A 15,160-nucleotide genomic window follows, 5' to 3' on the forward strand; every position below is an offset into this window, starting at 1 on the left:
ATAAAAAATTAGCCGGGCGTGGTGGCGGGCACCTATAGTCCCAGCTTCTAGGGAGACTGAGGCAGGAGAATGGCGTGAACCCGGGAGGCGGCGGAGTTTGCAGTGAGCGGAGATAGCGCCACTGCACTCCAGCCTGGGCGACAGAGCGAGACTCTGTCTCAAAAAAAAAAAAAAAAAAAAAGGAAAAGAAAAAGAGAAAAGAAAATCAGGCCTTGATTGCAGACTCGAAGGGAACATGGGCGCTAAGAGATGCAATATTTTAATACAGCAGCACTGTACGATCAGTGAAACAGGGTAATGAGAGCTAGAAACTTAGAAGAGATTATCGCCAACTGAATCAAGTTGTTAGTCTCACAATCCCAACTACCCATGTAACTGAATCCATTGCACAGACTAAACTCTTGGTATGCTGTCTTGGACTGTACCAATGCCAGCTTTTCTATACCGCTGGCTTCTGAGGACAAAGATCAAGTCACATTCATGTGACATAGCCACCAATATACATTTGTGGTAACCTCCCAAGTTACTACAGGTTACTCCCAGGGGTACCAAGATTCCTCTGCCATTTGCCATCAGTAGTACATAGGTCAGCATGAATGTCCCTACTCTCTATGGTGCAAAGCTTTCACTCTACAGATGATGTCCTGTTAATGAGCCAGTCAGGAGCTTCCATTGCAATGGTCTTGACTGTGGTGCTAACACACTTCTATCAACCATGGCAGCTGATAAATTCTGAAAAAAAATCAGGGTTCCAATTGTCAAATAAAGTTTCTTGGGACTATATGAGCAGATTCACAATGTTCAATCCTTCCGGTAGTCAAAGAAAAACTGCTGTCTCTTCATTCGCTACAAACAAAAACAACGTTCAGGATCTTACTGGAACCTTTGGGTACTGGAGATGGTGTGTTCTTCACTTGGAAATTCTACTCGGACTTCTATATTAGCTGGTCCAAAACATCAGCATCTTCTGAATGAAGCATAAACCAACACACTGTGTTAGCAGGCTGTGGCCTTCTCTTGACATTTGGGGTCCCACATCCCTAATTAACCTGTAAGCTACCAGTTTCTGTGACTAATGATCTTTCTAATTGGAGCCCCAGGAAAATGTAAGCAGCTTCCATTCACAGGAGCCCTTTGGGATTTTGGACAGATCACCTCCTTAACATACAGGATATACTCCTACCAGGTACACCTCATTTGAAAAGTAGCTATTAGCTTGCTGCTGGGCTCTTGTCAGAACTGAACTCCTGTTCCTGAAGACCCTATGACTGTCTGGCATACTATTTTCATTTTGGGGTGTACCAATTCAGATTCAATGACAAACAAAGATAAAAAGGGGTCCTATGAACCTTGCTTATCAAATAGAAAGAGTATATTCCAGCTTGTAGCTTGCCCGGCTTTCCAGTGGCATCTCCGCTTTACATGAAAAAGTGGTTCACTCAACTGTTGCAAGTGCCTTAAATTTAACTCTCTACCAGACCTGCCATCCCACACCAGACAGCTCGGACCATGATTTGATCTACATTCACCTTAGCCATAGCAAAAAATCCATTGGAAATAGAGGAGATGGTCTCAGCTTCTGTATTTCCCATGCGATACCTGCCAAAACATCCAGATGTCTTTCCCACGCCCATTTCTGTAACTCTTGCTTAACCATTCAGTGCAGACAGACAAACACCATTAAGCTGTTGTTTTAGACAAATAGGACAAGTTGGATTGACTGCCTTCATGCAGCCTTTTCAAAACAAGGAGTACAACCAGTCACTCATACTTAACTTAGTGGGTTAAATTAATCTCAGACCCTGTAGGACCCTTGAAAGTCAGCAGGAATTGACTAGTGAAATAGCTCAGTTGGCTCCCTACAGTGACACATCGTTATCATTAACATCTGTGTCTTGTAGCTCATCTCATGTCACAGATTTCCCCATTTTTCCCTGAGGCTCTCTAATCACATTACCCATGTAACTCAGTCACTTTCTTCACACAATGAATGTCATGAAAACATAAAGTAGTAAAGAATTCATAAAACAGTCAACAAGTTAGGAGGTATATTTTTCCCTCTTATGTAAAAATCGAATACTTTATTTTTTTCTCTTGGTAAACCAATATTGAACATAAATGAATCACATCTTTCATGGGCGTAAGCTGTTCCTATTATAGCATAATTCAGGCACCTTCAGAAGCTGTTTGAGGCCATTATTTTTTCCAATAACATAAATATTATAAACTTTGTCTGGGTATAAAAGTAATTATCCAGTCCATGTTCTAGGTCAGATGACATGTAATACATATTATTTAAATGCTGCCATATACTTCTCCCAAATTACTCAATGAGTATATATTTTATCATCCCAACTATATGTCATCCTCCTTTTCTATCACTGAATAGAAACTGTTCAATAAATATTCACCAGAGTAAATAAAATATAGATAATTACAAATACCTTTTAAGGTTGTCTAACTTATTAAAGTGGTTTTTAAACTTTTGATTATGAAATAGATATTACATATACTGTTCATAACCTCCTTCCCTGCATCCTCTGCATGTACCTCTCTGTGAATATTCCTTGAAGATTTAAGTTTCTTAAAAGGTAAGCATTTCCTACTTACTGTAAAAGTATATACTTAGTTACATTTCCATTAACAGATTACCCTGTGACCTCCAAGGACTGAATCAACCACTGAATTTGTTAGTTTGGGACTACCTATGTTCATTCTCCTAATAGGTTCCAGCATTGTCCAAAAAAAAAAAAAAAATCTCTGTCAGAGTTAAAATTAATATAGAAAGCAATGGAAACTTGCTTTTTTTAAGGAACTAAATCATTTTTGTTGTCAAGCCTTAGCCACGGCATGCCTAGATCCATGTTACACAAGACAGATTTTTATTCATTTTTGGTCTTTTTGAGTTTTTCCTGGACACCCTTGTTTAATACCAAGGTGACATCCCTAGGTTAAAGCAGCTGGTGTCTCATCACTCCTTTCTATTTGTTCTTGCTGGTTTCTCCACTTAAACTTTAAGCTGCTTGGGGTCAGAGCTTAAATCATACTTACTCTTGTGCCTGCCATCATCACTTCAGTTCTTGCCCCATAGGCCCTCAATAAAGAGAGGCTGAATTACACTCTAAAGAAACTATGTCAGGGGAGCCCTAGAGATGTAGTTTTCCTTTCAGCCATATTTGCATCTTAATGCGCTATAAGAAGACCAATGCCTAAGATCAATGCCTCAGCTTTTGAATCAGATACCCGGCAGTACAAGATCACTGATTCCCCTAGTTTACATCAATCCAACCACGTTTAGATAATACAGTATTGTTCCAGAAAATGTAATTGAGATATCAAAATATGTCACCATGTTATTCCTCCTAGATGAAATCATGGTGATGAGCCACCATCACCAAGAATACATTTGAGAGCTTATTTTTTACGCATTAATGATGATGGTTTCCCATTGATTTAATCATTCACTTTCATTGATCCCTCTGGCTATCAGTGAAGAGAAAGCTAAAAGTGCCAGGTTTTCATCTGTGGGCCTGGAATTTTGTGAAACAAATTTACCTTCCCTGACTACCTGAGCAATTCACAGTCTATGGAGGTAAAAATTTAAAAATAAATAAACATATGGATATGAAACTTTCTCTGTGATGACATAAATATTGAATCAGCATGGAAATGAAACAAGTGTATTTTGTTTACAGAAACTAAAACTTGTTTTTTAGGAGTACTTTTCAGTCAATTGTCTATAAAAGTTTATATGGAAGCGTCCATGACATGCTAGTAACATGAAAAGACTTACACTGCATAAGTGAGGAATTTCTAATAAAAATGGTGCAAAAATGTTAAAAGATTTTTAAGTGGGCTAGTTGCAGTTTAATTTTTAAATATTTCCCAAGCTTTAACCTGAAGGTGGGAGTGAATGAAGAAGTCTGGTTGACTGATTACCTTTAACTATGGTGTGTTGGAAGACTAAGCATTGAGATGGTCCTTGAAGAAGCACAGACCTTTTATTTCATTTTATTTTCAGATTTCTTTAACATTAATACTAACTTCTCCTTTATTAATATCTTAAAATAAAATAAGTGGAAATTTTTTTTTATTTTATAGAAGACAAATACAGCAAGGAGTCAGGAGACCAGGATTTGAACTCTGTTTCTATTAACCACTCTGCAACCTTGAGCAAGTCATTAGAGTAATAGAAATGGAATGCTCTCTATATTTCTAATCAACATCTGAATGCTGTGACTCTATTAAGAATGCCAAGCATCCCATTTACAGCTAAATGAATAAAATTGTGTTTTACACAATCAGTCACAAGTAAAAAAATCACACAATTTAAATGTATCTGTAAGGAATTTTAATTGTACATTAGAGTTTATGAGAGTATCACTTTATAGCATTGTTGTAAAACTTTGGTTGAATCATCACGTTTATTCTGAAATATTCATTTTACATATTTGCTCTTTGAGAATGCGTTCTGCTGAATACTTCCTCCAGAATGCAAGATAGAAAGCAAAATTATGAACATTTATGTAATAATTTTATACTTACAAGTGTAATTTGGGGATTATTTGAATTTATAAAATTTGCATTTTATAATATAGACATGAATTTATAAATAAAATGCAAATACTTATAAAAATGTAATAATGCATCCACCACAATGAAAAAGAAAATATAAAAAATATATATTAAAGTATACAAATATTGTATGTGGTTATCCTTTGAATCCTTTTGCCTTCATAAGACACTAAATTGTTTAGCTCTGTATCTAATATCGTAATTTTAGGTATGTGTGAGGTGTGAGTATGTGTGCTTTCTTTTTCAAAGTATTTTTATAAATTTGTCTAGAATTTTATTTAGTTCAATTCATCAATTAGATTACACAAAATAGTTTGCCTTTGATGCTCAGATTTTACTAAATAAAAGTAATAAAAGACTTTATTTTTAAAAACTTATATTTTTATTGCTATAATTAAGGAGTCATATCCTAAAATTCAAGCGGGAAAACAGTTGTTATCCCAAATACCAAAATAATAGAACTTGTATTTAGTTACCTTAATTGGATTAAATAATTTAAGCCAATCTCCAAGGGGTTGAAGTGTTTCCCTCTATGTCTCCCTTCCTGCAGCTCTCTCTTCCTCAACCATTCTTTCTCTTCATCACACACAAGGCAAAAGATGGTTTCACAAGGAACATTCAACCAACAACAACTTGTTGATAGAATAACCTATATAATTTCCATAATTTTAAATTTATCTTTATAATGTTTAATTTATATTTAACATTGCAAATACTTAATTTAAACCATCATCCTCTAGGTGGCATATGATTATGAGCATTATAAGATACAGTTCAATGGTACTTAAAGATATGCCATTCCAATATTGGTGTGCCTTACCTCCCCATATGTTATATTTAACTGTTTAGTCTGTCTTACTAATGACAATGACCTTAAATCCTGGCAGATCTTGACTTTCAGCTCACCAGTAATTCTTTATAGAAATTCTTGCCATAATTTTTGGCTGACTAGTTATTTGCATTCTCACAGATAATTCTGAGACCTTGTTAATATTTTCATGTTAATTGGAATTATGTTAGAATACATTGACTTTAATTTATCATTAACATAATTATGGGCAATAACTGATCAAAGTATTATACCTTGCTTTCAATTTAGGATGTATCAGTCCCAATACAGATTAATTACTGTTGGATATACTGTGCATAGTAGTCACCCTACTGTTACCCAAATGTTAAACATATGTATGGAAATAATCAAATAATCTTTTGATTCAGCTCCTGACATACCTACTATCTTCATGTCATGGCCACATGTGGATATTTGCAGCAACTGCAAATTTAAATACAGCTTTGAATGTTCTCAGTCAAGCCCTAAATATAACTAACTAAAATTTTCAAATTTAGAAAACCAACAGTAAAGTCATTATTCACAGCCCCTCTTGACTTTTAGTGCAGCTATCCACATTTACTTAAACCACCCCTTGTCAGTGGACTTGCTCAGTGCATTTTTGCCTATGTCTACACAACAGGGAAATAAAAGCTCAGATGCAGTTTGAATGAAAACAAACCAACAAAAATTCCTGACATTGGAGAAGGTATTAAGGCAATATTCACTAACAAATTCCCTAGATGATGGTTCAACTGTCCCTTCCTATTTCTTGTATAGCCTGAGACTTGCTCCTTTAAAGTGATGAAGCATACATCTCTCTCCACCAACTGCAAGAGCAAGAATGGCACTTTAATTCGTATTCCCATCAAATTATAGTGATGATAATATCAGGAAATTTATATTGACACAATGGGCCACCTTTTAAAGTTCCTAACCTTTATTTCTGGATATACTTCTCCATATTGCTTAGAACACAAGTCCTATGACCAAGGGTTCCATGGAGTAAAATGCCACGTTGAAATAAATGTCTTTTTTATCATTTCTCTAAAATATTAAATCACAAATTGTGTGGGGTAGTTTTGTTTTTAAGATTTCAATACATGAGAAATTGAGAGCACAAATTTTATTATTTAACTGACCCCTCCCGATGTTCACTTATTCCTCCATCCCCCTTGCTCATATTCATTCATTGAACACAACTCTATTTTCTCGCACTCCAACTAGAAATAATAAAACAGTAAACATGGTTTCAGAAGAAATGACTACTGCCCTAAGAAAACTTCTACAGGAATACCGTCTGGTGCTAAGATACTACACAACTCCAGAAGCACCCAAATAGTGCAGGAGCTTCCTGGTACAACGTTTTCTAATCCTCCTATATCCCTGTTTTAGCCACTACACCTAAAGAAAAATAAGAGCTTTGGCTGATTGCAATTTCAAAGAAGATTTTAAAGGGTAAGTTTGGTGCTACTCTCATCTCCTTCAAGAAAAAGCTTCTTATCCTCAAGCGTTGCTGAGCTTTTGATAGTGTTGCTGCTGAAAGAGATTCCCCGCCCAGGCAGGTGCTCCGTTCTTAACCTGGAAGTAAGACCAATTCCGCAGGAACAGGTAAAATAGGTGTGTTTCCTGTACTCAGCTAAGACGCCTCTCAATGAACAGAACAAACCTAAGCAATGCAAATTGTTCTGCGCTTTAAAACAACAATGACAAAAAGTTTGGTTCCAAAGGGTTTGTTTTCTGTCTTTATTTTTTCATGCTTGATCATACCCTTAACAGCCCAGGTACTGAGTAACACACAAAGTAACTGTACGGAAGCCAGGATCACAGCGTGTCTGTGTCAATTTCCTGAGGTGACTGTCAGAAAATCTGGAGAGGCACCATTGTGTCGAGGGAATGAGGTCAGAATTCACCGAGGACCATTCACCCTGGGAAGGAATAGGACGGGGCAGTGGGGCTCGCGAGCCAGGCTTTGGGAAAGGCGAGAAGGTGAGTCAGGGAGGACTTTGTGGAGAAGGCTTTGTCAGCGCGAGATCCGGTGAAGGGTGGCAGATGGGGGCGTTTGCGCACTGGCATAAGGTAGGAACGCAGGGACGGTAAGAGTAGAGATGACTCTGTTTGGGGTGACCAGAGGGTCGGGGCCATCTACTGCTGCTGCTGGTGTGGGAGCCTGGGGGCTGGAAGATGAGGCGGGACTGTGAGCTGCAGGCAGCTGTCCCCGAGAGGGAGAGGGGTTCAGGTTGCCAGCAGGTGGAGTTGAAATCAAACATCCCCTTGGGGACCACAGAGCAGCACCCTCCCTGGACCCTCTGCCTGGAGGACGGAGAATCACAGCAGCTGGTTTGGGGTGCCTCCCAAATCAAAAGATGTTCTCTCCGCGCCAAGCTTTGAAGCCCGACCCCCGGCACTCTCCCGCCTACTCACCGGTCCTGGGGGTAAAGCGCCATCCGGGGCGCTCGCGAGGGCTGCGCGGCGCAGGAGGCAGGCAGGGCCAGGCGGCGGTGGCGGCGCTGTCCTAAGAGCGCGACGGGAGCTGGGGGACACCGAAGCGGCGACAGCGACGGGGGCGCGGGGAGCTGCAGGGGAGAGCAGTGAATCTGGAGCTGCTGCGCCGCGCGCGCTCTCTGCCCATCTCCGGCTTCGCTGAAGCTGCTACAGCTACTGCTGCTGGAGGGGAGGGGGGCGAGGGGGAGGGGAGGAGGCACGCGGTAGGGAGAGACGGAAGAGCAGGAAGGGTGGGGGGTGAGCAAGGGGAGAGGGGGAGATGGTCGCCCAGAGTTGAGGGGGTGGGGAGGGAGGCGCGCAGGAGCACAGCAAAGGTTCCCACCAGATGAGCTCGGGAGGGGAAATGGAAGACGAGGCCATGAGTCTCTCCCTCGCCCTCCTTCTACCCAACCCTTCTTCCCCCTTCGCGCCCTTTCCTTGGGCTCTTCCTCTCGTGGCTCAGGCTGGGGGTTACCCAAGCTTGGCAGCAGCCTCGGCTTCAGCGCGCTGGTGCGAGTGCTGAGTCCGGGAGGCAACCGCTACAGCTCGCCGCGCCACCGGCCTGTGGCACCTGTGCGCGCACACCGCCGCCCGCTCCATTGCGGCGGCTCTTGGACCAGGATCCCGTAGCCTGTCGCCCTCCTTCTCTCCGCTTCCTGGACAGAATATGATCCTACATGTGCATCCATGACATCTGTATAGTCCCCCTTTGGTGTTTGTTTCCCTGGTCGCTCTTTGGCACCGGCTGTCCCGCCAGAAGGCGCCAGCAGGGAGCTCAACGCCGGCAACCATTGCCTGCCCCTTGGAGCTGTTGCCTGGGCAGTGGTGGCCTTGGTTGTTTACCGCCGGGGTTGACCAGCTAAAGAGGTAAAAAAAAAGAAATATATACATATATCATTTTGACCCAATTGCCTCGGACCGTGTTCTCAATGATCTAGGAAGGTTGTAAGTGTGAAGGGCATAGTGACAGCCCCATTACTTTCTGTCTTGGTTTCCTTCCTCCCTTTTCTCAACATCCTAAAAACCTAGAGATTGAAAGATCTCTGAATCTCTTTATCACAGAGGTTTTCATTTCCCCCTGCATTTTCCTAGGGTTGGTCCCGCTTTCGTAGTGTGGATTTTCTTTTGCTCTATTTGACTCTAAATCAATCCTGTATTTTCGCAAACTACAAAGAGGTGCATGCAAATAGATATTGTACTGAGGACAGATACACGCGCGAGATGGAGAGGGTGAATTAACACACATTCAGAAAATATAAAAACAACTGAACATTATTAACTGATTTCCGTGAGCCGTAATTTTACTTTATAATTTTCACGTGGTAATTGGGGATAGACAGGGAGCAAGTAGATTATGTGTCTAAAAGATATGACTAGAAAAAAAAAAAAAGCCTGGTAAAACTCTCCTCAAATAACATAACACATAAGGTGAGCTAATTATTCCCAGACATTCCCAGGAGGGAAAGAGATTCTGATTTTGTTTGGCTGGCTGGTTGTGTTGCTTTAAAAAAAAATTTTTTTTTTTTTAAATGAAGTAATCCTTCAGTTGGTGGAATCATTTTTTTAAAAGCCTAAAGGATCATAGTCTCTAGAATAAATAAAGTAGGCATTTCATTTTACATAAGTGTGTCTTATATAACAAATGTTCTCAGATTTTAAAAAGTGCTCTCTTGACTGTAAATGCAATGTGGAAAAACATTTTCAATGCAATAGGCCATATCTAAATATTGATTAAAAACCTCTACATTTTCCTGTATACATTCACATGAAGGAAAAAACAATGTTGGAGATAAAGTATTACTTGATGGGCTGAGTGGCATCAACTTGCTAGACTCTATCCTGTTGAGTATATCTGCTAATGAAAACATTTGGTTCAACATCTACCTAATGACCTGAATGAGAGAACCACCTCCTTATTTAGGAACAAACATCTAATTATTCGAATACACCTCCCTTTTAAAAGGCATGTGTTACTGTCTTCAGAGATCCAGAGGTGTACCATGCAAATTAACCCACTGTTATTCTTTCCATAAAGACCATAGAAAGAAAAGGTTTGCAAAGACTTACAATTCATTCAGCTCCCTAAGTCTTCTCAGTGGTGCCTATATTACAGAAGTGAACAATAAATTTTGCAAATGCCAGCGGCCACTTGGGCAGAGGAAGGTTACCAAGAATTAATTAAATCTCTGTTTTCTCATTTCTATTTAAAATATTTCTCATCCCTTCCTTATTAAAGTAATTTACCTTTGAGAATTTTTGCTATTTTCTTCCTATAATTATGAAACTATAACGCAATAGCTTATAGTCTCATTTTATGGTTCTAAAATGGCAAAGACAAAAATGCAAACTATAATGCCTTACAGCCAAGCAAAGGAAAAGGGTGATGTTTGGGGTAGAGCAAGCAAGCTTCTAACTCCTGCCTCCAGCTTACATCCCCAGCCACTTGGCCCACCAGAGACAAGAACAGGGTGATAAGCAATGGAATGGCATTGAACTCTCCTGTTGAAGGACTTGCGTTTCAATGTGGATTCTGAGCCTGGGTGAAAACTTCTCTGTCACCTTTACTACAGCATTCTTACCCTTTTATGCTTCTTTCTCCTTCTACATCTCTATTACTGTTGTACTGTGTTAAGCATTACACCATGGGAAAATTAAGGAATTAATACAATAAAAGCTTAATTTTAAAACCCTGACCCTTTGAACTTATTTAATTGAAAACAAATTCTCATGCTGAAATTTTCTAAAATCAGAAAGATTCAAAACCCTGTCTTTGAGCTGATATTGCATGAGTGCCAGATATTGGTTAGCAAAGGAAATATCATTGCTCTGTTTATTGAACACATATTCAATGAGCACTCCCTGTAGGCAGACAATATGTTAGGTCCCAGGGATATCACAGTTAAGAAAATTGCTAACTGTGCCTTTGTGAGGCTTAAGAGTGATAGAATGAAAAAAGCTTTATCACTAAGAAAGATGTTCTAGTAATAATGATGATCATGACAAATTTCAAGCTTAAAGAATAAATATTTAATAATTTAGTTATAGACATTAAAAAGATTAGGAGTAAAGGAAGACAGATTATGAGCCTCTGCTATCACCAGTCCTTATGTGAGCTGCTGAAGAAACGAGGAGACTGAAGGGTTAGTTAAGAAAGTCACATTTGTTGTAGTAACAAAATACAGTGGATACTTTTTAGGCAAGAGAACATTTTGGTGAGCCTTAACTTTAAAAAATAAACATCTGCTTTTATTCAAAGTGAGAAAAATGGAGAATAATAAATGTTTCTGAGGTTGCAGACACTTCTAAAAATTATATATGTACTATATGATTAGCACTGCTGAATGCATAGACTGAATCTATTATAAAGACAGTGGCAAAAATGAGCATTTTCCCTTTTTCCTCCCAAACAATGTACCAAAGAATCAAAAGGAAAAAAAGTCATAACTTTTTTTCAGTAAAATCAAAAGATAGATAATCCGCAGTTTCCAAAATTTGTATATGAGATCCCAGAACTGCTGAGATCAACCAGAAGTTTCAGAAGAGAAAGAAAGAAGGGCAGAGAGTGGGCCCAATGATACCTAATTTGAGAATATGCAAAAAAAAAAAAAAAAAAAGATTCTTGAAAGTGAGACTTTCACTCAGAAGAACAAAATCAATTTCCATTGATTACAACAATGGATTCAGGAACTAGAGTTGGGGTATAGCTGCAAATGGAGGAAAGAAATTAATCTGACAAATGTAGAGGACTCTGTTTTGGCTAATCTCAGGAAACCTACAAAAATATGATTTCTGAAGCTAAGATCTTACTGTGACTTATGAAACCTATATATCTTGTTTGCACCAATCAGTGTAGGACCTGGAATTTCCAACAATCAGTGTGGCTAGTGAAAGAAGCCCACTTGGATGTGCCTTGAGGGAAGTAATGGAGGGATACACAAAAATTAGGCAGAGGAGTGAGTCTATCTCTGTAACAGCAGTGAAGAGAAACCCTTTGAAAACCCCAGATGTTATTTTGCTCTCCTTTTCCCAAGAACCTAGATGAGAAAAATTTAACTCAGTTATATATGAGTAATTGAAGAAAGAATGGACACACTGTCGACACAAAAGCAGTATAGGAAAAGACTTGCAAAGGAGTAGTAAAATGTTTCCATTGTTGAAGAACACACACCACAACAATGTTGTCATGGAGAAGTTGAAAAATTTGTTCTAACATTACGGCAAAAATTTTCAAAAAGGCACAATGAAGGAATTGCTTCTATAAATTAAAACTACAAGGTACAAATGCAAGAACTTGGGAAGGGATGATGACAGACAATAGGAGCTGGTGACACATAGCTGGAGAAACTCAGAAAAGAAGTGAAGAAAAAAAATACCTTCATGAATTAAGAATATAAATGGAAGAATTACGAGGTAAAATGCACACTGAGATAGACCCAGGCAGGAAAAGAAGAGACAGAAATGAGGAAGGCTAACAAAATAAAATGCAAGTAAAGAAAAACTACACAGGATTAGAGAGAATACAAAAGATGGAGAAGATAGGGAATGGTAATCCAATAGATATACAATTAGAGAAAAGAAATAAATGATGGGAAAATTAATATGTAAATATATTATTAAAGAAAGAAACATTCTTCTAATGAAAGATGACTTGAAATTTCACTTTTAAAAGAAACAGCGATTACCAGGAAAAACTGCCCCAGAATCATCAACATTGAGATGTGTCCTAGTATAGTAACTAGAATTTAAATACAAAAAAAGAATTTTTTTAGACATGCAGGCAAAAGCAATCAGTAACTTATAAAGAAAAATACTGATACTGGCCTCAGAAGTCTTCACTGCAACTTTAGTGGAATCGAGCCATTCAGTATCAGTGGAACAAAGCTTACAAGAAACCAAAGAAAATAAATTGAGAACTAAGGTTTTTTTTTCTTTTCTTTTTAGCTAAATGGTTTTTCAAGTACAATGGGAACAGACAAACAATGGTGAACATGCAAGAACTCAGGGACTATTATTCTCATGAAACTACCTTCAGGAAATCACTAGAATAATGAATGATATTCGGCTTTCTAATAAATAAGTAAAAGAGACATGCTGAATCAAGGACTGATTTTCAAGTTAATACATTCAATGTATTTATCTACTGACCTACATGTTAGAATATGAGAATTAAAGCAATATAATGCAATATAAATTTTATAGAACAAATAGACTCTGACAATATAAAAATGATATGAAATATAATGGCATCCATTGTCTAATGGCTGGGAGTCCAATAAAACCTCTTAAAAGAACAAATAAGTAGCATGACATTTAGTCACACAAAGATGAAATGTAATCCAAATTATTTGATAAATTATCTAGTCAAGCAGGAAGGCATTGAGGAATGAGAAACACTAATTTTTATCATTACTTACTTTAACAGACTAGCAGAAACATTTCTTACTTTAACTTAAAAATAGAGCGATGCAGATAAATAATTACAAAAGTAACACAGAACAAAATGAAAATCTTTGTAAATATTAAGAATACATATATAGGCTGGGCGTGGTAGCTAACACCTGTAATCCCAGCACTTTTGGAGCTGAGGCAGGCAGATCCTTTGAGCCCAGGAGTTTGAGACTAGCCTGGGCGACATGGTGAAGCCCAAACTCTACAAAAAATAGAAAAATTAGCCATGCGTGGTGGCACAATCCTGTAGTCCCAGCTACTTGGAGGGGCTGAGGCAGGAGGATCGCTTGAGCCTGGGAGATTAAGGCTGCAATGAGCTATGATCGTGCCACTTCACTCCAACCTGAGTGACGAAGAAAGACCTTGTCTCAAACACACACACACACACACACACACACACACACACAGAGAGAGAGAGAGAGAAAAAAAATAAAAGAAAACAGAACACAAAATAAAGGAGTTTTACAAAGTAACAATTGAAAACATAACATATGTTTTACCACCAAATACATGCACAAAACATAACAATGTAGCAGAACCAAAAGTAAATATTTCCATTATATCAATAAACGTAAATAAAATTTTCTCCTGTTCTATAGGCAAAAGTAAAGATTTTTATATTTTATCACAGAAAATAGAGTTCTATGTTTTATATCTACAATAAGAAAACTCAGAACACTTAACAAATAAAAAGATGAACAAACATATATCAGGGAAATGGAAACAAAGAGTAAGCAGGCATTGCAATCTTAATCAGAGATTAGGTGGCATAAAGCCTAAAACATGTTAAACAAGATAAAGAAGGATATTTTAAGGTGGTCACAAAACAGACGCCTTCCTATTAAAACAAAGCAATTATGAATATCTGTGTAGAACATTATATATCACCAACATTCCTACAGCAGCAATTGTAAGATATTCAAGGAACTAGCATGAAGCCCACGGTTAATAAGAGTCTTAATACTTTATAAAATGTAAGTAAAGTTTTGAATATTAAATATCATATACACTTTTCAGACCAATCTCACTTAAGAGCATCAGTGCAAAAATCCTAATTAAAATATTAACAAATGAACCTGAATAGCACATTACTCTATCAACACTAAGTATATTTTTCTTTTTTATCAAAAAAGTTAGGAATGTTACTGTATTAGAAAATCTATTAACGTATTTGGTCACTTCCCTTACCTATAAAATGGAAGTGCAATATTAGTATCCACTTTATGGGATCATTTTTTCATTGATTAAAAGAGTTATTGCATACCAAATCTTTAGCAAAAATGCCTGGCATAGAGTGAGCTTTTCATAAATGCTATCTGTTGTGTTTATCGGCACTCACAAGATATTAAAATATAACTATGCTTGCAAGAGTAATATAAGTCTTCTTATAATTTTCTTAAATAATTAACTTCTTATGTTAATTTATTAATATTGTATTCTCATATTTTACCCCTTCTCCTTGGGGTTTTTTATTACTGTTCTTTTAGGCCCTCTGTTCTTTTTGTAATTGAAATCAATTTGTAAAGTCAGAGAGTACCTAAGACCAACCACTTATTTTAAAATAATTTCAAATGATAATAGTAATATATGAGTGAACTACCTCTGTTTTAAATAGACTTTTTTTAGGGCAGTTTTAAGTTCACAGCAAAATTTAGCAGAAGGTAGAGTTTCCACGTAGTGTCCACCACATACGTGCACAGACTCCCCATTGTCAACATCTCTCATGAGAGGCGTATATTTGTTATAAGCAATAAACTTATATTGATACATTATCATCACCCACTGTCTATAGTTTACATTAGGGTTCACTTGATGTTGTGCATT

At 37.8% G+C, this 15,160-nt stretch overlaps 1 protein-coding gene across 1 annotated transcript in view; it reads right to left on the bottom strand.

Moving 5' to 3' along the window:
* The window catches only part of FUT9 (fucosyltransferase 9 (alpha (1,3) fucosyltransferase)), a 225,047-nt gene extending 216,975 nt beyond the window's left edge, over window positions 1–8,072 (bottom strand). Inside the window, exon 1 of the mRNA XM_011987203.1 lies at window positions 7,829–8,072. The gene's annotated coding sequence lies outside the window, so the exon portion shown is untranslated. The remainder of the gene's footprint in view (window positions 1–7,828) is intronic.
* Between the last annotated feature and the right edge of the window lie 7,088 nt (window positions 8,073–15,160).

The sequence above is a fragment of the Mandrillus leucophaeus genome, unplaced genomic scaffold (genome assembly GCF_000951045.1).
Source record: "Mandrillus leucophaeus isolate KB7577 unplaced genomic scaffold, Mleu.le_1.0 Scaffold303, whole genome shotgun sequence".
Taxonomy (NCBI): Eukaryota; Metazoa; Chordata; class Mammalia; order Primates; family Cercopithecidae; genus Mandrillus; species Mandrillus leucophaeus.